The sequence below is a fragment of the Pongo pygmaeus genome, chromosome 6 (assembly GCF_028885625.2).
Source record: "Pongo pygmaeus isolate AG05252 chromosome 6, NHGRI_mPonPyg2-v2.0_pri, whole genome shotgun sequence".
NCBI lineage: Eukaryota > Metazoa > Chordata > Mammalia > Primates > Hominidae > Pongo > Pongo pygmaeus.
Genome location: NC_072379.2, coordinates 147845935 through 147868911, shown reverse-complemented (window position 1 = coordinate 147868911; position 22977 = coordinate 147845935). Strand labels below are relative to the sequence as shown.

The 22977-nt window shown below is 42.6% G+C and overlaps 1 protein-coding gene across 4 annotated transcripts in view; it reads right to left on the bottom strand.

Annotated features, from left to right (window-relative positions):
- The window catches only part of CUL1 (cullin 1), a 102067-nt gene extending 79343 nt beyond the window's left edge, over window positions 1-22724 (bottom strand). The window contains exon 1 of one of the 4 annotated variants that reach the window (XM_063667939.1): window positions 22551-22724. The gene's annotated coding sequence lies outside the window, so the exon portion shown is untranslated. Of the gene's footprint in view, window positions 1-20974; window positions 21570-22066; window positions 22259-22332; window positions 22520-22550 lie in introns of those variants that run through there. The other 3 variants (XM_054495800.2, XM_054495798.2, XM_054495799.2) reach the window with 3 other exon arrangements.
- Window positions 22725-22977: the final 253 nt, after the last annotated feature.

Genomic DNA, 22977 nt, shown 5'->3' with positions numbered 1-22977 from the left:
GGATACTCTATGCCACTCAGAACTGAGACTGGCAAGTTCAAGCTCAGAAATTCTTGAATTCCATAAGAAATTATTAAATTCTCTTTAAGTTTTAAATGAATGGAATGCCTGAAAAGAAAAGAGGCTAATACAGCCAACCTGAGTTTTAAGTGTACAGCCAAGATTAGGTAAAACTGCCTAGGCAAGAAAACTGAAGCTTTAGGCTATATATACATGTTACAAAAAGCTCTGTTGAGGATTTTAATAATACATTTCTACAGTTTCAAGTTAATAATTTCAGGAGTAAGAAACCAGCAACAAGCCACCAGATCTGTTGTGGCACCTTCTGCTTTGCCCAACCCTCGACAACTCCAAGCTGCTCCTCACTCCAGCTCTTCCTCCTCCTTCCGCTGGATCTTCCAAAGGCCACAGACTCACACGTTCGACACAGAACTCTCTCCCTGCCTTTCTTCCCAACTTAGTTGTCAGAAGCCTCGGCTGCCCAGCTTGGAATCCTAGGAGTTATGAAAGCACCACCCTCTCTTCTAACTGCCCAAACATCTAATCCTATCTATTTTCCTCATGTTGCGTGCAATCTCACTTTTCCTCCCCATTCCCTCTACCAAGACTTTCAACTGAGGGTCATGCTTCGCCTCTTGACTGGTCTCTCTCCCTTCAAACTCACTCCCCCTTCTGCATTTCCCATCAGCTTTGATTCCTCTCTATTCTTACCCCGATGAAAAATCAGTTCTATGAATTCTATCTCCTTCTTATCCTACTTCTCTTTACACTCCCAACTGCCAGAGTCTAGGCATTATTACCTCCCATCTGGCTCACTAACTAAAGGGTCTTCACTGGCCTCGTCCCCTCCAATCCATCCTCCATATTGTGGCCCCACAATTTCTAAAACACAAACAGGCACTCACTCTGTTAACTGAAGGAACTGCAGGGACCTTCTTCTATACGCACGTTTTATTTACCCACACCCATGGCACCTCCAGAATGTCCACTGAGTACAACTGTTCCATGTCAGCTTATTAACTATACAAAGAAAGGAGCTAATATTTACTATAGCTGCTACGCTAGACTCTGTACAACAGCTTTAATGCTTTTGCTGATTTACTCCTCACAGTAAGTATATTCTCTGCATGTACAAGCTACACTTCACAAATGAGGAAGCCCAGGCTCAGAGGTGTTACCCATGCTGTTTCCTTAGAAGGTAGGAGTTTCTCATTCCACCTCCTTAAGAAGTATGCTACCAAGAGTTACTCCTGCATTTGACATTACAACCTGGCTTCAAAAGGAAGCATGCAAAAAGACAGGTGAAAGCTTCATGATATGAATACGTAACGACACATCCAAACTGCTGCCAATGAATAGTTCAGGGAAGAACTAGCGAATTCATGAGCTTGCCTTTTATTTATATTTACATGCCCGAAGCTAGTTAAAGCTCTACTTTGTTGGATCTTCGCTGGTTACTATTTGAATGTTATATTATTCTACAGTTTTTAATCAAGAAAAATTTTTAACTAAAGATGCCAGGACAGGGACTAGCATCTTGTAAATATAGACCAAGAACTTGTGCATTCAGTGTTTGGACATCTACCAAGAAAGATTATCTAATTAGATAAGACTTCATGAGTCCGTTACTGAAATTCAAGGCTTGAAAAATTTGCACTTATTTATAAGATTTATGCTATCCCTTTCTATATAAAACTATGGAAACTCTCAAACAATTAAAATTGACAAGCAGCATAAAAAAATTTCAATTAACAAACACCCTAATAGATGGCTTCCTAGAGACAGTAGCTAAGGTTTTTTTTTGTTTGTTTGTTTGTTTTTTTTTTGAGACGGAGTCTCGCTCTGTCACCCAGGCTGGAGGGCAGTGGCGCAATCTCGGCTCACTGCAAGCTCCGCCTCCTGGGTTCACGCCATTCTCCCGCCTCAGCCTCCCGAGTAGCTGGGACTATAGGCGCCCGCCACCGCGCCCGGCTAATTTTTTGTATTTTTAGTAGAGATGGGGTTTCACCATGTTAGCTAGGATGGTCTCGATCTCCTGACCTCGTGATCTGCTCGCCTCGGCCTCCCAAAGTGCTGGGATTAGAGGTGTAAGCCACCGCACCTGGCCGACAGTAACTAAGTTTTACCTCTACTTACTTAAAGCCATTCTAAACCTTCAAGTCCACTGGCTCCAAAGTCAGAGAAATAAAATAAACACACACCCAAATAAGAAATGGGTTCTGTTTCTCAAACAACCAATTCCAAGTCAAATTCTCAAGACTTGAATTTATCACATATGCTTGCATTGCCTTGTTCCTGTTGTTACCCAAAGCTAATAATTAAACATCTGGGGCATTAAAAGACCATGTCCACTCAACATAAATCTGTCACATGCTCCATTATTCTACCAGATATCTACCCCCCAAAAACAAAAAAAATCATACATCCACCCAAAGACTTGTACATGAATGTTCACAGCACTTTATAATAGCCCCAAAGTGGAACAACACAAATGTCCACCAACAGGTGAATGGATAAGCAAAATGTGAGGCACTCATACAATAATGCCAAGTAGTCAGACTATTTGGCAATAAAAAAAAAAAAATCAAGTACTGATGCGGCGTGGATGAACCTCAAAAATATTAACACTAAATGAATGCCAGATGCAAAACACCACGTATCATATGACTACATTTATTACATGAAATGCCCAGAATAGGCAAATCTATAGAGACAAAGTAGGTTAGTAGTTGCCTGGGGTTGGGGGGAGGGTGGGAATGGCAAGTGACGGCAAAGAGACACAAAGGATCTTTTCAGGGTGATGGAAATGTTCTAAAATTGCATTGTAGTGATGGCCACACAACTCTAACTTTACTAAACATCACTGAATTATACATTTTAAATGAGCGAATTTTATAGCATGTGCATTAAATCTCAATAAAGTCGTTAAGAAAAAACAAAGAACAGACTTAAAGCATCTAGCTGTAAATCTTATGGTTCAAATTCAGTTCATTCACAGAAAGGAATGCATCTCTGCAAGACGAACAGGTTCTGTGTACATATGGGTCTCGGTATCAGCACCAAAAGCAGTATTACTGAGTATTCTACCAGAAAGTTAGCTTTAAGAAATGCTATGTAAGACATTACCAATAGAGGGGTTTATACTCTTCTGCAACAATATATAAACAGGCGAAAGCACAAATGTCAAAGTTTTGCCTGCAGGTATTGGAAGAGATTCATATGGCATGGATGATTTGCTGCCATATTAAAGATACAGACAAAAATGGCAATACAAGTTAATAGGGGAAAGAAGTCATTTCAGGCTACAAGATCAGGAAGCCTTTACAGAATGTGTGCTTTGAGCGTTTCTCAGAGGATGAGAAGGATTTGAACAGCAGTAGAGGTACAGGGACGCTGATATCCAAGGGAAGACAAGCATGAGGCAGAAAACTGATCACAGGAGCCCGGTGAAAGATTTGGGCAAGTCATGAGAGGTGGCGGCTGGGTCGGTGGGAAGAGGATGCAAGGCCTTTATTCTGTGAGGGTGACAGAGTTATGGAAGGTTTCGGAGAAGACAAGTGACACCGAGATAACGGCTCAACTTAGACCAACAGCAATGGAAAGAGAGAGGCCCAAGACACAGGCAACACAAAGCAGTTATGGTGGTACTGGTCAGACCGGATGGGGTGACACAGGTAAGAAAGAATTCAGGATGACAAAGGCTCAAATTTATACTTTTGAACTTCCAGCAATTTATTTCTGGATTCCAGAACTTGACAGACACTACTTTCAAAATTCAAAACAAGGCCGGGCATGGTAGCCTGTAATCCTAGCACTTTGGAAGGCTGAGGCAGGCAGATCACCTGAGGTCAGGAGTTCGAGACCAGCCTGGCCAACATGGTGAAACCCCACCTCTACTAAAAATATAAAAATTAGCCGGGCGTGGTGGCGCGTGCCTGTAATCCCAGCTACCCAGGAGGCTGAGGCAGAATTGCTGGAACCCTGGAGGTGGAGGCTGCAGTGAGCAGAGATCAGCCCACTGCACTCCAGCCTGGGTGACAGAGCGAGACTCCATCTCAAAAAAAAAAAAACAAAACAAAAACGAAAAACAAAATTCAAAACAATACAGCTTTTGCTGAAGAAATGTTCCATGGTAAGAATAGGAATTTGCCAGATCTAGTAACATGACAGATGCATTTACCCTTTGACCTAGCAATCCACTTCTAGGAATCTATTCCCAAAACGTACAGCCAAAGCCAAGAGAAGTGGTAACTTCAAGTTTTGTCACTGCAAAAGACTTGAAATCAACCCCAAATCCATCAGTAGGGGACAGGAAGACTAAGTTAGGACAATGGAGCACTGCGCAATGATACAAACTGTTAAGAAAAAAAGAAAGGACCTCCACATACTGACAAGAAAGTAAATTCTTAGCGGACACTTAACTGAAAACAGGCACCTTTTGTGTGTGATGGGAGTAAGTACTAACACGTAAGTGTAGATATATTTTTCTTTTCAAGAAGAAAAATTGGACTGCTAAACTGAACACTAATAAAAATGGTTACCCATGGCGGAAGGAGAAAACAGTGTGGGAGATGGGTGGAAGTGAGACTACAGTGGGTTCCATGGGTGGATTTCAGGGGGCTTCTCAATGTAGATGGGGCAAAAAATTACATCTTTATTTTCACTAACCTCTGATGGAAATTTGACAATTCCTTTGATTACGAATGCAGGCAACAGATGCAGTATTTTTAACAAAGTGTCTAACTTTGTCAGCAAGAACTCATAAAGATTTTCATTATTCCATGCTAGACATGCCAGTATCATTTATGCTCATCAACGCCTTGAAATTATAGTAGTTACATATAAAGTCTATAACTACCGGATCTTAAATAGGAAGATGTCTGCATGTGTTAGCATGTGGAATTCTCAGGAATGGACATGTTTGCTACACTTTTGACACTTTTTATGATTAAAAAAAGCAAAAAAGTTGTACTGTAAAAGCTAGAAGAACATCTTGGAGCCATATGTGGCCTACAGGATCTGAAGCAATTATAGCCTCTGTCCTAGGTAATTATCCGGCAACAATATAATTGTAAATAAATATGAACTCACAAGTACGAAATATCATGGCAGTTCTAGGTCACAGGATGATCATCCAGACATATAAATGTATTTATATGAAATTCTTTATATCACTAAATTGAACACTCAGTTTAAAAATTCTCATGCTGGCAAAACCCCAGGAGTAAAGGGAGTTAGAGAGGAACAACTCTATATAAGAAAGTGAGGATTAACAGAAATAGATAAGTTACGAGAAGAAGCCTGAAACTAGAAAGAAGATGAAGAGCTTAACTTTAGATAAGTTGAATGTGATTTCTTTTTTTAAAGGCTGGCAGTTTAAAAATTGTAGCCCAAAGGAAATCACACCTGTAGAAATAAATTTAGTAACTGACAAAAAAGTAAAATTGTTGGCAACAGCGCAAACAAAAACCTTCAAAGTGTGAATAAAGAACTTAATAGAGATGAGGACTAAAACTCTGTGCTTAAAGGACGTGGGCAAACTAGTCCCTTGCCTCCCACCCCTCCCAAAAAAGGAGAGAGAATGCTTGCAAGAGACAGAATATATAAGTAAGAGAACCAGGAGGCCAGAAGGCAAGCCAAAGGAGGCTCATCCATGAAACTTCTAGTTCGACAGTGTTAAGGGTGAAGATAAATCAAGGAAAAGGTCTATTACGAAAAAGTCAACGACTGGTAAGTGCCAGGAGACACGGCCTTCAAGAACATAGCTCCGAACGAGTAGAAAGCGATGAAACCTGGCTGCAGCCAAGTAGAAATGGAAATGACTCGCTTAAAACGATGGTGAGAAGACAATGGTGGACTCTGTCGCTAGCAAAAATCACCAGATACCTGCCTCTCCCAACATCGCTGTCACAAGAGGATCCTCAGGACTGACTCAGAGACCGTGATGACTTATTACCCCATTCACCATGATACAATGATGGGTAGGAGTGAGACATGAATTTTCCTTTTAAATTCTAAAGCCAGTATACAAGCATAATTACAACAAACTTGCAAATGAACAGACATGACAAACATCATGTCTTCCAAAACCACATACCTTATTCAAAAATAAGGTACAACTCGGGAGGCTAAGGCAGGAGGAGGGCTTGGGCCCACGAGTTCCAGGCTGCTGTGGACTGTGATCATGTGACCACATTCCATCCTGAGGGACAGGGCAAGACCCTGTCTCTCACACACAAAACAAACAAACAAACAAAAAACAAAGTACAACCAATGATACTTACTTACAGCAGAAGTCTCACAACAGAACTTCTGTGCGTGTCTCTCAGCTGGAGGTATGTAACCCTGGATTCAAAGTCTGGTGTAAAGACGACCATGTTCTGCCCAGGAGTGATCATGCTTTCCACTGCCCTCTAAAATGAGTCCCTTTGGCAACCTCAACAAGACGACACCCACTCAGACCACCACCAGATGGCAATGAGGAAATACCACACCAATCACTACAGAGAAGACAGACAGACTCCAAACTAGCCAGCACTGCTATTCCGATTCTCTTAGAAGGGACATTGGTTCCTTCTATAAGGCCAATTCTAATTTTGTTCATTCATTTTTAAGTTTTCCTTAAAAAATTAAGCACCAAGGAGGGGGATGGGGAGATACTGGTCAAAGGTGCAAAGTTTCAGTTAGATAGGAGGAATAAGCTCAGGAGATCCAGCACCCAGCATGGTGACTCCAGTTAATAATAATGTACTGTATTTTGAAAACTGAAAATTGCTTAAAAGCAAAACAAAAGAGAAAAAACTGCTTATAGTACATCTTAAAAGTTCTTACCATAAAAAAATGTTAAGTATGTGAGGTGATGGATATAATTAACTTGATTTAATCATTTCATGATGTGCAGCGTACATATATCAAAACATCAGGTTGCATGCTATATGTTTTGTCAATTATACCTTAATAAAGCTGGGAGTGGGAATTAAACACCAAAATACTGACTTCTCAGAATTGCTATAAAGAATAAATTAGTAGAGCCTCAAAGTTTTACTAAATAGATATAGCAGCCTTCTCGTTGTGATCAATCTTTGTCCTTCTAATTATATAAATATACACACATGCAGCCAGGCGTGGTGGCTCACGCCTGTAATCCCAGAACTTTGGGAGGCCGAGGCAGGTGGATCACCTGAGGTCAGGAGTTCAAGACCAGCCTGGCCAACATGGTGAAACCCCATCTCTACTAAAAATACAAAAATTTGCCTGGTGTGGTGGCACACACCTGTAGTCACAGCTACTTGGGAGGCTGAAGCAGGAGAATCACTTGAACCCAGGAGGTGGAAGTTGCAATGAGCCGAGATCGCACCACTGCACTCTAGCCTAGGCGACAGAATGAGACTCCATCTCAAAAAATATATATAAAATAAAATACACACACATGCTAATTTAATTCATTCCTTCAAATACACACATTTTATAATTACGAGAATTCTCAGATATCATTACGTAGAAGTACAGAATTTTCTCCTATGAACATCTTAGGAATTAGAAAACAATTTTTTTTCTCTTAGAGTTGATACCTGAATAAGTAATAGAGGAAGGTCCTTTTTAAATCCTAAAAAATCCACACACAAGCACTAAATGCCTTAAATATTGCTCAATTCAGAAATGAATCTTAATTAAGTCAACATCTATATTCTTCCTATTTTACTACATGACTTCCAAGTAAGATGCCACAAGTGTCATTGGTAAAATTTGCTCCGGAAAACCTGAAAACTTACAGAAAATCACAATCACATTATATTTAACAGGTGTTATAAGGACTGCCCAGTTTGTCCAAATAAACTAGTTTTAACTGCTGAGGACTGAATTTCAGTTCTCAGTTTCAGCACAATGCTTTTATTCAATTACCTAGATTAAATCATGCTTACTCAATGGTCTAGATTGGTACTTGCATGTATTTTGTTTCCAAGTATTTGCATTCACTTTAGGACAAGAAAAAACAGTATTACATTTGATCATGATCATCTACACCACAGATGCTTTTCAAACTGAGGGCTGCAATTCATTATTGTGTAGATCATGAAACCAACTTAGTAAAAGGGAACTGGAACTTTTAAAAAATCAAATAGAAAAAAAAGAGCTCATAGAATGTAACAAGGTAACTATTACTCAGTGCATTTTTTTTTTTCCCAGTTATGTCTGTGTGGGTGCTGGGTTATCCCACAAAAAACATTTTACTAAAGAAATAATTCAAGAGGCACTGATTGACAGTACACAGTGACAAATTTCAAACAGCTAATATAGAAATGCGTGGGATGTCTGTGGAACTTCACAGTTCTGGCTCCACAAGTCACTGGCAGTGTGAGCTTGGTGAGATTCCTTAACTTCTGCGCCTGTATTTCATTATCTGTACTAGAGATAATACTGTAGTACCTGTTGTATAAGGTGGCTGTGAGGAATAAGTGAGTTATGAAAAGAAAATGCTTAGCAGAGTCCCTGACACACAGTAAGCATTTGCTACTATTCATGTTAACACTACTATAAAGGGTTTCTAATATCTATGCAATTCCTAAGATAGTATTTAAATGTTAAACCACCCATGCTTATTTTTGAAGTCAAAATGAAGTAAATTAACGTTACGTGAAAACTCCACAATACCTTTGATAACCGATGACACCAGAGGTGGCACTTCTCTAAAATTCCCACCAAAATGTAACTTTCAGCACAGGGTGGAGGAATCCTTTGTATCGGGACAGACCTGGGGATCCAGCCTAAGCTGTGACAGAGTTAAATTTTCCTTGAAATATCACTCTACCTTAAAATTCACATGCATCTTTCATTCTACCATGAAATACATGTTTAACGGAATACTTTAAAACACCAGCTTCAAGGACTTCCTAGCTCTCTTGCTAGTGAATGAATGGGATGCTGTTGTATGAAACCCACTGACTTTGGAAAAGCCACTACTGAAGAGCTTTCACTGCACATCAGCATCCAAAAAGTTTCTGTCTTGGCACCACTGTATTTTCAGAACCCAGCTTAACACAAATACAAAGATACAAACAGCAAGCCATTCTGCCCTCCTTTTAGAGGGCCTGTGGAAGTGGTGCTCCAGGGAAACATCCTCAGGCCACTAAGCGTGGAAGGCCAGATGTGCACCTCCTGGTGGGTCTCTCCCTCTCCCAGTGAGGCGTGCACATGAGGTCCACTTCCGTAAAGGATGCCCTTAGTCAACCACAAACGCTATTAACTCCCATTTAGATGAACAATCTCAACTCACAGTTCCCACAATCCTCTTCAACTAATTTCCAAATTTCCCTCATGCGTGATGAACCGTTTGCCTTGCAGTTGAGTGTGGGGCCTTGAATAAGTATCTGCTCAGTAAGCAGATTTTGGAAGCTAGTGTATCACTAAGTGAACATGAATCTACTCATCAATAAGACACCCCTTTTCATTATTTTTCTTTCCACTAAGATAACTGAACCCTGAGTTGAAAATTCTGATCAGCAATTTTCCCTAGCTGAGCAAACTTTCAAATAGACTTCCTGTTTCACTACAAACTGGTTCAAAAGGAGAAACGGCACTACCATGCTCTTTATTTGATTTAGGGCTTTTATGTTTTTCGTTTTAAAGACAATTTACCACTTTAACTGCTCTCCTGAAGGAACTGGGCGCAGTTAAGCAACACCTCTTTCCGGTAAGATGCTCCTGACACATGTCCCCCGTGGTCCCTGAACCACTCAAGGCTCACAGTGAGTGATGTCACCCACCGCACCTGTGGTTCCACCTGTCAGATTTGCACTCCCATTCTCTGCACATATGTTCAATGCTGCATTTGCTGAAAAGTATCTTGCTGAAAATTTCCTTACTAGCTATTACAACATCAAGTACTAAGAACTTTTTAGGATTTTCCGAAATTATGGACACTGGGGAGAGAGTATGAGGAGAAACATATATGCACAGAAGTGTACATTTAAATCAGCCAAGAATAAATAATTTGGAAAAACAGTTTCTCAATCATTTGAGTATGTCTTCTGAGCTCACAGAAATCTGCAACTCGATGACAACCTTCAATAAGAGGCAGGGTTCTCTTGGGAAGGGGACTTTTTAAATTTTGCTTCCCACTCTGTCTCAAAACAATCTGGCCATACCTATAATAAAGGAGAAAATGTAAACTGGGCACGATGGCTCCTGCCTGTAATCTTGGTACTTTGGGAGGCCGAGGCGGGCAGATCACCTGAGGTCAGGAGTTCGAGACCAGCCTGACCAACATGGTGAAACCCATCTCTACTAAAAATACAAAAAAAAAAATTAGCCAGGTATGGTGGTGGGCACCTTTAATCCCAGCTACTCGGGAGGCTGACGCAGGAGAATTGCTTGAAAACCAACCGGAAGGCGGGGGTTGCAGTGAGCTGAGATCGCGCCATTGCACTCCAGCCTAGGAGACAACAGCGAAACCCCATCCAAAAAAAAAAAAAGGAGAAAATGTGGTAAAACCTGTAGCATCAGCTTCGCTTATGATTCCGAAACAGCAGTAAGCCTCTAGACATTTACATTGGCTTGTATTTTTTCTGAGACGGAGTCTCACTCTGTCCGCCCAGGCTGGAGTGCAGTGGTGTGATCTCGGCTCGCCACAACCTCCGCCTCCCGGGTTCAAGCGATTCTCCTGCCTCAGCCTCCTGAGTAGCTGGGATTACAGGCATGCGCCACCATGCCTAGCTAATTTTGTATTTTTAATAGAGACGGGGTTTCTACATGTTGGTCAGGCTGGTCTCAAACTCCTGACCTCAGGTGATCCACTCGCTTTGGCCTCCCAAAGTGCTGGGATTACTGGCGTGAGCCACCGCGCCCAGCTCGCTGGTATTTTTTATAGTAATGCCCCTAGTCAAGATGCACCTTTCTTTGTAGTTACACAATTTTCTAGTCAATTTCCCTCATGGTCTGTACAATTTGTATTTATTTGTCACCTAAAGAGTGGTGGGTTTTGGAGGTTATTGCTAAGGGGCAAAGACATAAAAGCATCAACAATAACTTAAACCCATATTTTACTTATTTATTTTTGACACAGGGTTTCACTCTGTCACTCAGGCTGGAGTGAAATGGCGCCATCTCGGCTCACTGCAACATCTCCCTCCCTCTAGGGCTCAAGCGATCCTCCCACCTCAGCCTCCCAAGTAGCTGGGACCACAGGTGTGAGCCACCACACCCGGCTAATCTTTTCATTTTTTGTACAGATGGGGTTTCGCTACATTGCCCAGGCTGGTCTCGAACTTGTAAGCTCAAGCGATTCGGCCACCTCGGCCTTCTAACAGTTCAAATTACAGACGTGAGCCACCACACCTGGCAAAACCCATACCTTAAGCAGGCATAAAGAACATCCTGCATGTTAAGATTGCTACTGATTTCTGTCACCACCCTAGCTGTGGCTGGGACAATACCATAGTCTTCACTGCCCAGCCTAAGTTTCGTGTGGAAAGTCTCAACAATAGTCTGTCCATATTTTTTATTTCATACAATTTACATTAAGTTGTGTATTTTCTCAAGCAAGCTTTTTAAGCTTATACTTCAAGTAGCTTATTTTGAAAACCATAAATCCATGTTCCCAGTTGAAAACACAGTTAATATTTTTAAAAAGGTAAAGAACTAATGCTAATATCACAAAATCCAGATTTTTTCCCCATAGTTTTGTTATTGTCAAGAACTCATATATAATAAACTTACTTTAGAGGACTTGAACCTCACAAACTTCATTCAATTTTCTAAAATAAAATGTATACATCAAAACTGCAAATAAATAAACTTTTGAAAAATATAAATACAATGGAATAAAGAGATGCACACTTTAGGACTATTTTTCTTTTTGCCAAATCACACACACAAAGCACAGAGTATGTATGCGCATATACGCAGTTTGGCCTGTACTCAATTGTCAGTAAAACAAATCCTCCTCTGCATTTTTGGTGGGGAAAGTACTCTTTTTAATGTGAAACTGTAGTTTCATTCACTGCCGCCAAGAGAGGCATCAGAATGCTTTTTAGAATAACTTTTCCTATAACTATTAAGGGAATCACTATCCTAGTTACACATACACGCTCACCTATATGTTTACCATAAAGAGCTATGTGGATACTCATCTTCCACAATATCCATATTTTTGAAACAAAACTTTAGTGTAATATATGGTTTGCTGGTTATAATCAGTGAATTATTTAATCAGTTTTCCACAAGTTAGCCTTATCAATAGAAAAATTCCAACATTTATAATTTATTATGGCAAAACCTCAAAGTTAACAGAACTTCCACAAACTGGTTGCTTTGTTGAAATTTTGCTAAATGTTGTTATTAGAAATCACATTCCCAGTTTGAAGAGCTGAGATAGAGACAAATACCCAGAACCAACATCCAGCTACTTTCAAGTGAGAATTGCAGCAGAGCCAGTCTTTTTAAAAAGCATGTTAGCATGATACACATAGCTAGATTTTCAGGATTTTTTTTTAAGCTTATGAAGATGAGATAGGATGGTTGTGGCAAAGCGCTGACAAAGACGAAGAGCAGAGCCCACTCTATCAAATGCTAGCAGCCCAATACCTGCCCTGGAGAGCCTCTGTAATCAAGGAAGCCAGGCAAGTTCTGAACGAAGCACGCACTGCATCGCCAGGCGTGAGGGCAGAATGAAGCTGGTGATGGCAGGGCCAAAGAGGAAGGTATAAATACAGAGCGTTATAGGGGAGGAACTAGTAAGATTTGGTAGATCGTTGAATATGGACAAACAAAAGAAATAAAGTCTGAAATCTGTGTCTCTGACATAACGCTAGAAATAGAGATGTCGGATATGGTCTAGGGAGCAAAAAAGAGATCGGTTTGGGGCAAGCCAAGTTGGAAGGGCAGGTTAGTCAAATGGAAAAGCCCTGAAGGCTATTAGCAGGACTGGAAGGCTCTCAGCTGAAGTTGCTGAGAATTGCTTAACCTGAAAAAACTGAGAAACCACAAAGCAAAAAAGACTAGAAGAGAGGATCAAGTTAAAGCTATCTCCTGAATGCTCATGAAGAGTTACAAAAGACAAGATGAACTGGAACAGCAAGTATTCTGCATAGAACCCTAACCTCAGGCGGTCACCCAAGAAAAAAGACAGGTAACCTGGTCCACAAGTCTGGGAAATGGGCAATGTGGCCCCTACTCAGAAGGGGACACTGAAGAACAGACCTGGTGATGCTTCCTAAACTCCTCTAACGCAAGACATCCTGAGAACAGCGTTCACCCTCTGGAAACCATGAATTAGAAATGCAAGAGAACCAATCTAATGAATCAAGTACAAATCTAAGAGTGCCTTCAAGAGAAGTATTGAGATGCTTTTAAAACTCAGGAAGTTTTAGATTTTTAAAGAAAAAATGTGAAACAACTTTGTAGTTAAACCATTATTTTACAGGTTTAAAAAGTGTTCTCCATGGACACTGGGAAGGGAACAACACTCACTGGGGCCTTTTGGGGAAGGTGGGACCAGCACCAGGGAAAACAGCTAATGTATGCTGGGCTTAATACCTAGGTGATGGGTTGATCGGTACAGCAAACCACCATGGCACACGTTTACCTATGTAACAAACCTGCACAGCTGCACATGTACCCTGGAACTTAAAAAAAAAAAATTATTTAACAAAATAAAAAGTGTTCTCAACATATGACACCACCAATAACATGTAAATGACATAGGCTTTGATTGTGTTGTCTCCCATATGCCTTAAAATTTTTTTAATATAATTCCTCTGATAGTATTTAGGATTTAAACAAGGACTAGGGTGAAGCAAAAATTATTTCTAGACACTAAACTTATAACCATACTCATTAGGATCCTGGCCTCTATGGCACTTCCCACACTGTGCTACAAAGAACCATGAATATTTCCAGGTGCTCGTTCCAAGAGAAAAAAATGAACACATCAATTCACTCCATATCAAATCTCTACTGTAAGGACCTAATTTTCCACATTCTATGATTTTAAAATCAGTACGTGTTCTACAAAACATGTTAATACGGTAGGGGAGTTTTCTTCCTTCAAAGGTAATTTCTTATTAAATTAGGAGTGTGCTTTTTAATATATATGAATGTATGTATATATACATATATACATACCCTATAAGATAGATCTCCCTGTAACAGCAGCAAAACAAATTAAGATTTTAAAGGCCCTTCAATATGCCACCTGGCATTTCCTACATTTATTCACAGATCTTCCCTCCTATTCCCATACCTTACATATCACAGAACACAGATAGCCAAATATTGGTCTAAATAAAAATCCTGAAAATGCAGTAAAACAAGTGGAGTGGTAAGGCAGAGCTCCATTATAAAAATAACAGTGACCAAAACAAACAAAACCTTCATAATGTCAAGAGAGAACACATACGTTTCACCTGTAAAGCCCCAGCTAAACTGCAGACATTAAACACCCACCCCGCCCCCGACCGCCCCCCAACACACACACCTTGTGTAAGGCAAAGTCCCCTACACATAGAACATGTGACAAAAGGCACTACTGAAGAGCCAATTCCAGTATGTGTCTTCAGCATCCTAACCCTTCTTCCCTTTTGTGTGTTTTGGGTCCCTTGTTGGTAGGACCTACTCTACACAGGTGCCCAAGTAGCCTTTCATCAACACATCAAATAGGAGACCCTCTCATTTCAGTAGCCTCTACTTGATGATTGATGTAATATATTCCCATGCTGTGTGTCAAAGTCCACCCTCAACCAGGACTGCATTAGACAGCCTTCTGTCCCATGTGAGGTATCTGCAAGCAGCAGAAAGCTGAGGGCAAGCAGCTAGGGAGTCACAAAGCAAGCTCGGCACGGTCTTTGGCTCATACCAAGCACTGAACACAAACTGAGTATCCCTTATCTGAAATGCTTGGGTCCAGAAGTCTTTTGAATTGCAGACTGTTTCATATTTTGGAATATTTGAGGTACCTTGGGGATGGGATCCAAATCTAAACGGGGAATTCAGATGTTTCATATACACCTTATACACACAGCCTGAAGGTAATTTTATTTTCCCCTTGGGGACACTGAATAAACTGTTGGGCACCTGCATGTTGACCGTGGCCCATCACATGAGGTCGGGGTGAAATGATCCACTTGTCACACCATGTTGGTAACTAAGGAAGTTTTAGATTTTGGAGGATTTAGAATTTTCAAATTAGGGATGCTCAACCTAGACTAAGGATTACTATTGCATGTAAGATAAAATGGCAAGTAAGCCTTTTGAAGACTTTAAATATTTAAGATGAGAGAAGTCAGAAGAATCAGTCTGGAATTTTCCTTCTCCACCATCCCCCACACCAAAGTCTCCAAGTTCCTACAGATAAGCTTGAAGTTTGGGGAGGGGGAAATGGCTCTATTCCCTGAATTCCACTTGAGATCAAAGAGTCTGGTTTATTGACATCATCTAGGGTTCCAAACCTTTCCCTCCAGTCTCACCAAAGCCTCCTTCCTGCCTTGAGAAAAGGAGGTCTGAGCTGTCTGCCTTTTTCCCCCGTTCTGACTTTCGGATGCCTATTAGGCACACATAACTATTTTAGTTAGCATTTAATTAATTTCGACATAGCAGAGGCGCCCCCTCCCAGCATGAGGTGACACGTTTCTGTGCAACTATTTTCTCATAATTACAACAGTATTTCTCATTTGTACTATTTAGCATACATTTCTTAAATAATTGATAGTAGCCTCTGAATTTTCCAAGCTACTGCAGAAACTGGATCAAAATACTTTTTCTAATTTTTAGCAAATTCTTATCTTAAGCATAATGACATTAAGTTTAAACATTAATTTAAAACACATCTGCTATCACTAGGAATTGTGAACTAAGCAAAAAAAGAAAGTTCACACTATTACGAAAAAAAAGAAACTTCCACACTGAAGACAATTCATTAGTACCTAATCTAGGTACTAATAAACCATCAAAACATCAATCAGTTTCATGAGATTAGGACAGTTTCGTGGAGGGCATTAAATGAGGGGACTAAAGTATTTGAAGGATTAAGATACGGGGAAATAAATGAGAAGAAGATTAGTCCAGCAAAGGAGAACCCGACCGCTGGAAATACAGCCCAACGAAAGTCAGATATTTAACCCTGTGCATCAACACACCTGGAAAGGGGCTGCCAGTATGGCAAACACTAAGTGATTTCAGCATTAAACTAAGCAGAAATGTCTTCCTTGCAAGTAGCTCCCCTGCTTCTCCTGTTTTGGGATTTCTTGATATTATAAATTAATCCACTGTATTATAAATATATGTGCACTGTAGAAAGTTGGAGGAAAATAAAAAAAACTAAAAATAACCTACTGCTAAGAGAAACTAAAAATAACTCCACCGCTCAGAGATAATCAATGTTAACATTTTGGTTTTCATCTTTAAAAAAAATGCATATACTCACACACCAAAATAAAGTTTAGCTATTACTTACATATGTTGTTTTATGTTGCATTTTATCATTAATACTAACTAAATATTCATTAAATATAGTATTATGGAAGTTAAAGATTGATCTAAATGCTGAAATAATCATCCTTAACAACAGCAAAAAACCCAAAACAAATGCTTAAGAGGGTATTAGTTAAATAACAGCATACCCTGGACAGAATATTAATCTATTAGTCTTTTTTTTGTATTTTCTTAGACTAAATTCTTAGAAATGGAATAGCTATTTCAAAGCACATACATATTTTACAAGCTTTTGTTACATACTTTGCTCTCAAAAAATCATATTAAATTACACTCTTTCTAGCAAGGTATAAGTGAGCTCACTTCTCCATACCTTCACCATAAGTAGTTTATTTTTTAATCTACGCCAATTAAAAAAAAAAACAACAGTATCTCACTGATTTGCATTTCTGGGAGTACTGCTAGTAAAGCTGAAAGTTTTTTCATGTTTCCTGCTCCTCTTTTTATAAATTACCAGTTTGCCCATTTTTTTCCACGGGGGCGGGGGGGGCCTCTTTTGTTGGTGGTGTTCACATGCCCGCTTTTTACAGTAAGGAAAGTAAATTTGCTTGTAAGTTACAATATTTTTCTGTTTGCCAGTCACCTTTTAATTCTGTTTATGGAATTTTAACACAGAGAAGTTTTATTATTCTAAAGTACTCAAATCTTTCCCTTTACAGTTCCTGTGCTTGGTGTCATATCTAGGTCTTCCCCATCTTGAGATCGCCATGCTGTTATTTTTTGGTTCTTAAATTTTTTCTTAAAAAATATTTTAAAAGCACCCAAGTTTACCCCCCTAAAATGACAGCCATTTTTACTACTTTAAATATCCTCACGGCCGGGCGCAGTGGCTCACGCCTGTAATCCCAGCACTTCGGGAGGCTGAGGCAGGTGAATCATGAGGTTAGGAGTTTGAGACCAGCCTGGCCAACATGGTGAAACCTCGTCCCTACTAAAAATACAAAAAATTAGCTGGGCGTAGTGGCAGGCACCTGTAATCCCAGCTACTCGGGAGGCTGAGGCAGGAGAAGCGCTTGAACCCAGGACACGGAGGTTGCAGTTAGCCGAGATCACGCCACTGCACTCCAGTGGGGGCGACAGAGTGAGACTCTGTCTCAGAAAAAAAAAAAAAAAAAAAGGAAAACCTTCACTAGTACATATATACTTCATACATATTTTAAATGGCTGCACCCATTTTATTCAATCTATTTTCCGAAGTATTTTCTGACACAGACCTTTAAAAAAATTGTGGCTTGTTATATTTGAACAGTCTTGAATGGTTTTACAAATTTTTGCAAGGCCAATGAGTCATAACATCACACCCAATTTAACAATAGCCCCAAAGTTCCAGAACTGTTCGTGTCTATGCTATCAGTGCCCAACTACTCTCCCACAATGTTACTAAAAGACCAGGAAGAATAAGCTCATTCTTGGTAGTGGATCACAGTTCTGCATAATGAATTCTGCCATAATGATCAGATATCAGTCCTTAAAGCATTTTCATTTTAATCTCTTCTAGTCTTCTTCCATCTTCACATAAACTAGTCAAACACTCAGGGAACATCTGGTTAAAAGCCTGAGCTCTGGAGTTATCCTGTCCCATTTAACTCGGGCTTAACTACCTTCCTAGCCCTTACCTGCACCACTCAAAGTCTCAGCTCCTTCACCTATATTCTGTAAAGTGGGTTAAACCATAGTACTCACACTTCAGAGGGCACTGTAAAGATTTCCAGTGGAAGGATGTATGTGAATGTTGACACATGCAGTATGCTAGGCACTGGGGACAGATGCATATCACAGTGTCCCTGTCCCAAAGGAGGTCAGTTTGGTGAGAGAAACCAAGTACAATCAAAAAGTTAAATACTGTGACAGTGACATAGGCAGGACAACATGGGAACCCAGAGAAGGCTCCTAACCCAGACCAGGACATCAGGGCCAACTTTCCAGAGATGGTGATGTGGGAGCCGTCAGGTGATAGAAAACGCAGAGTCAGATCCAGAATGGAACTGCAATAGCGCTCAAGCATGGAGTGAACACTAGGAAAGGCAGACTAGTGCTTACTTGGTCCAAGTTTCCCAAGGGAAAAAATTTAACTATCAAACTTAGGTTTCACAACTCTGCTTTTCAAACATGAATACAATACTTAATGTTCTTTAAGACCGTTTTTCCAAACTCCTGTTAATGTTAAAAGCTGTCGCATTCCCATGGAATCCACATACTTTCGGGGCCTAAGGAAATCAACAGTGTCAATTAAAAACCACCTCATTTTACAAATGAGGAAATATATGCCCTGCAAAGGTAAGCCTGAACTAGACTCCATGTCTTCTCTCCCAAGCAAGATGTTCTATACCTAAGCAAAAATAAATGACTTAAATCTCTCTCTCTCTCACAGAATTTTTAGAAATGAAACACCTCCATGAGTGAATAAAAAACTTAAGTCATTAAATGTTATAATAATTCTGTTTATAGTGTGTTTACTAAATCTTCATATTATAAACAGGAAACTTCCTATAAACAGGAAATTATGTCCTCAGTAGTAAACATAAGGCTTTTATCCAAATTGGATCTATTTTTCATTTAATGCTCATTTCTTCATTTGGAAGCAAAACAAACACACTGATAAACTACCAAATGTTTTTAAAAAGCAAGGCAACTTTAGAATTGGCCCTTAAAATGGTTAACACTCTTTTCTCCAGACATACCTAAAAGACAAGTTCATAATGAAGCTGACAGTCCCCCAAAGACATTTTATTCCAGAATGACTCAAGGTCACTAGCTTTAGGACCTACGGAGGGCTGAAACAGCAAAACAAACAAAAAACCAAGTTCCTAAGTTTTTAAGGCCCTAATATTTTTAATTTGAAGAATGGCAAGTAACAACTCCTCAATTTAAAGTACATTCATTTTAATTTTCCATGCTGAAAGACAGACACAACGCCTCTGGGTATACTGGGAATGACATTCTGATGAATGGCCCTCAGAGACCCAGGGATGGTTCCTCCCACAGCAACTTCCTATCCCACTCCAGCAGAACCATGGGGCTTGCCTCATCTACAAGGAGGAGCCTTAACTACCAAACTGCTTCATTTCAAAGGCAAGGCTGGATACTCTACCTGGGGGGAAAAACCTGATCGTGTTTCCAAAAAAACACCAAACACAAAAAGTAAAAAAATCCACACCTTAAAACTAGTTTTAAGGGGGAAAAAAGTTAAAGTTTCACAACCTGTTTTTTTCGCACTTTCCCGGACTTCCATAGGTATAGAAAACCTGGGCATTTTTGTTAGGGCCCTGTACTAGATACTGGGGTGTTTCGGGGAGAAGGGAAGTGAAGAGGGAAGGGGGAATAGAAAAGGAGGGATGAGAGAGACGATCAATTTTACTCGAGAAGTGTATAATAAAGCTTGCATTCTTAACCGGCTTAAGCGCAACGACTGTGTTTTCTGTAGCCAAAAATCAAGGCATGTTTTCAAACGTTAAGTTAGAATTATTCCAGAAAACTCATGCATTAAAAAAAAAGCAACTGAGGCACCACCACAACCAAGTTCTGTTACTCTGGGGACGCAAAAACAAATAAGGAATATCCCCTGCTCTGGAGGAATTCACAATCGGAAATGTATGGAAAATAAGGCTGTAATGTAGTTAATTACAGCTAGAAGATAACATTCAGTAAGTGGCAAGAGTCTAATGAACTGTAATATCTAAGGAAACCATGCAGAATCAGCTCAGGCATGCGTGTCTGTCTTCTGATGTGGTACACACATTAGGAGTGGGGGGTGGGGCTGCCTATAAGGACCTGAGCATGTGGCTCTCAGGGAGGGAGGCTTTTATAAATTGGTGAAAAACCCTCGCATATCTAAAGTTGGTTTGTTTTTTGACAAAATCGTTTTTAAAAGATGAAGCCAATGAGAAAAAAATTTAACATATTTAGAAAGCAATTCAGCCATCCCTCTCAAGCTTAAGGAACAAACACTCTCCTGAAACCTCCAAAAATGGGCATAATAGAGTTAAAGCGAGCCAGTCTTGTGTTTGCATGCTTTGGAATTTGAAATGCAACGCAACTATTTCGACTCACCATGGAAAACAACAAATAGAACCTTCAAGTAAAACATTTTTCAATGTCCAAAAACAAACCTTCTTTAAACAAAGAAAAATCTCATCTCCAAATATTTTTTTCAAACAGAATGACTGGTTTTACATTTTAAACATCATTACATATTTTACTACATAATACACTCTCCAGGATTTCAGAAAATCGGGTACTGAAGTGTTAAACTTAAAACTGCACACACTTCTGCGAGGCGTTAAGCTATGCTTAGGTCCTAGAAGCTCATGGCTTGAAGTAAAAAAGGAATCTAGTTCCTCTTCTGCCGCTTCGTTAAGTGCATTCCAAAAAGTGTGATCGTTTACTCCACTCAGAACTTTTGACGATTTTAATGCTACTACCGGAAAGAGCAATTACACGGAGCAAATAAATACTTAAGTAGACTGCAATTCAGTATTTGCGCACTTACCACTAACCCCTACTACGAACCAGAAGCAACCAAGAGTGACCCAATCGGAAAAGAGAATCCTCTTTTTGGCAAAGCCAGCAAGGGAGAAAACCCTAACTTTGGGGATTCATTTCAAGGAATGTCTACAAGCATTCCTCTCTTTCTTATCTTATGTCTGCGCTACACAATACTGCACGGGTGGCAGAAACAGGGGTCTTTCAGATCTTGGGGGGAAAAAAGCGCACGACCCCCAAGTCTGGGGACCCCAAGTCCCAGTAGCCTGGCGGGCGCACGGCTACCCTCAGGGTCAGGGCGCGCGCTCCCGTTGGGGCCGGGGGCGCGCCGAGGCCGCAGCGCAGGGCCCGGCCGGACTAGCGAATGCTAGGCGGGCGCCGGGGGGCTCTGTCCGGTTCGGCCGCCGGGCTAGCATCCCTGCGCGCATGCCCTGGCCCGCTCTCCCAGGAGAACGGGGCAAAAGGGCGACTGTTACCCAATAATAGCGCCCTGCACGTTCGCAACAATGCAGGCGGGGAACCCGAGAGCAGGCAGGGAACCGGAAAGCGACAGAGCCCGGCTCCGCGGCTGCTCCTGCGCGTGAGCCCAGAGCTCACAGGAGAGCACGCGTCGGCCGGAAAGCAGCGCCGGGAAGAAGCGTGGGCGCGAAGGGGCAAGGGCACGGGTCCCGGCGTCCCGCGGAGGTCGCCTCACCAGGCGAGGCGCGGACGCCCCAGCCGCCCCGGGCCACAGGTCGGCCCACCCTCCGAGAACCCAGCCCGGTCGCGGCGGGGAAAGGGGCCGGCGCCACCAGGCCGCCGCCTCCAGGCGCGATGAATCGGGCTTTTTCCCAGTGCGTAGTCCAGGCCCGGCCGCCCCGGCCCGTCCGGGGTGACTCAGGGCCCGGCCCCGCTCGCTCTTCTGCCACCTTCGGCGTCCTCCGCCCACGAGTCCCCCGGCCCAGCCGCCATTCTGCCCGGCCGCGTTTCGGCGGCTCAGGCCTCGACAGGAGCCTGGGCTTGGCCGCCGCGGCCCGAGTCACTGCGACACCGCGGCTCGGGGCCGGGCCTGCGCCGCCGCCGCCACCTCCTCTCGGCCCCGGCGGCTGCCGACACTCACCCGCATCTCTGTGGTGCCCCAAAGGCTTCCGCGACGCCTCCGCCTGGTCCCTGGGCCTGGGCCCCGGCGAAAGCCCCGTCCCGCCAAGGTCTGGCTGCGTCCCTCAGCCACCGGGGCTGCCCCGCCTGGAGCTGCGTGCGACACGGCGCCCGCCTCCTCCTCCTCCCCTGCCTGCCCGGCCCTCCTCCTCCCGCCGCCGCCGCCTGCACCACGCAACCTCCGCCCTCTCGCCTTCCCTCCGCGGCTCCCCGCCCTCTCGGCCTCACCGGCTCCGGCGACCGCGGGGGAGAAGCTGTTGGGGGAGGGCCGGAACGCACCGCCATCGGCGTCCGGGGCGGGGGAGCCGGGAAACCGTCGTCGCCATCGCCCCGCCAGCCCGAGGCGCGGGAGGGGCCCGGAAAGCTCCCGCCCGCCCTCCGCTGCCGGCGGCCCCGGGGGCGCCCCTTCCGCGGCCGAGGCCCCCGCTCGCGTGGGGAGCTTCTACCTGCGAGCCCGCGGCCCCTGCCCCGGACACCCGACATCCCCGACCAGGCGCGCCGGATTCTCTGCCAGGTTTTACAGCCTCCCTCGCCTTGGGACCGCCGCGGAGGACCCGTTCCCGCCACTTCGGACCTCGCGAGCGGGGCTGAGCTGCTTGGGTCGGGGACACCACCAGCCTTTGGAGAAACGGCCCGAAGCACCCCGAAGAAGAGGGGGTCCCAGTCCCCTGCCCTTCCCCTGTGCGCACCCCCACCCCCAGCTTGCCTGGAACCTGATTCCCCGCCTTTGTCGACCGGGACAGGGACTGGGGGATGCACCCCAGATCAGAAAGTCAGAGGTGGCCAGGTGGCCTTCCGAATCGGCGCAGACTTCCGAGGAACCTTCAGCCAATTCTCGACCCCCTTAACACCTGCAAGGCCTTAGGAATTGGC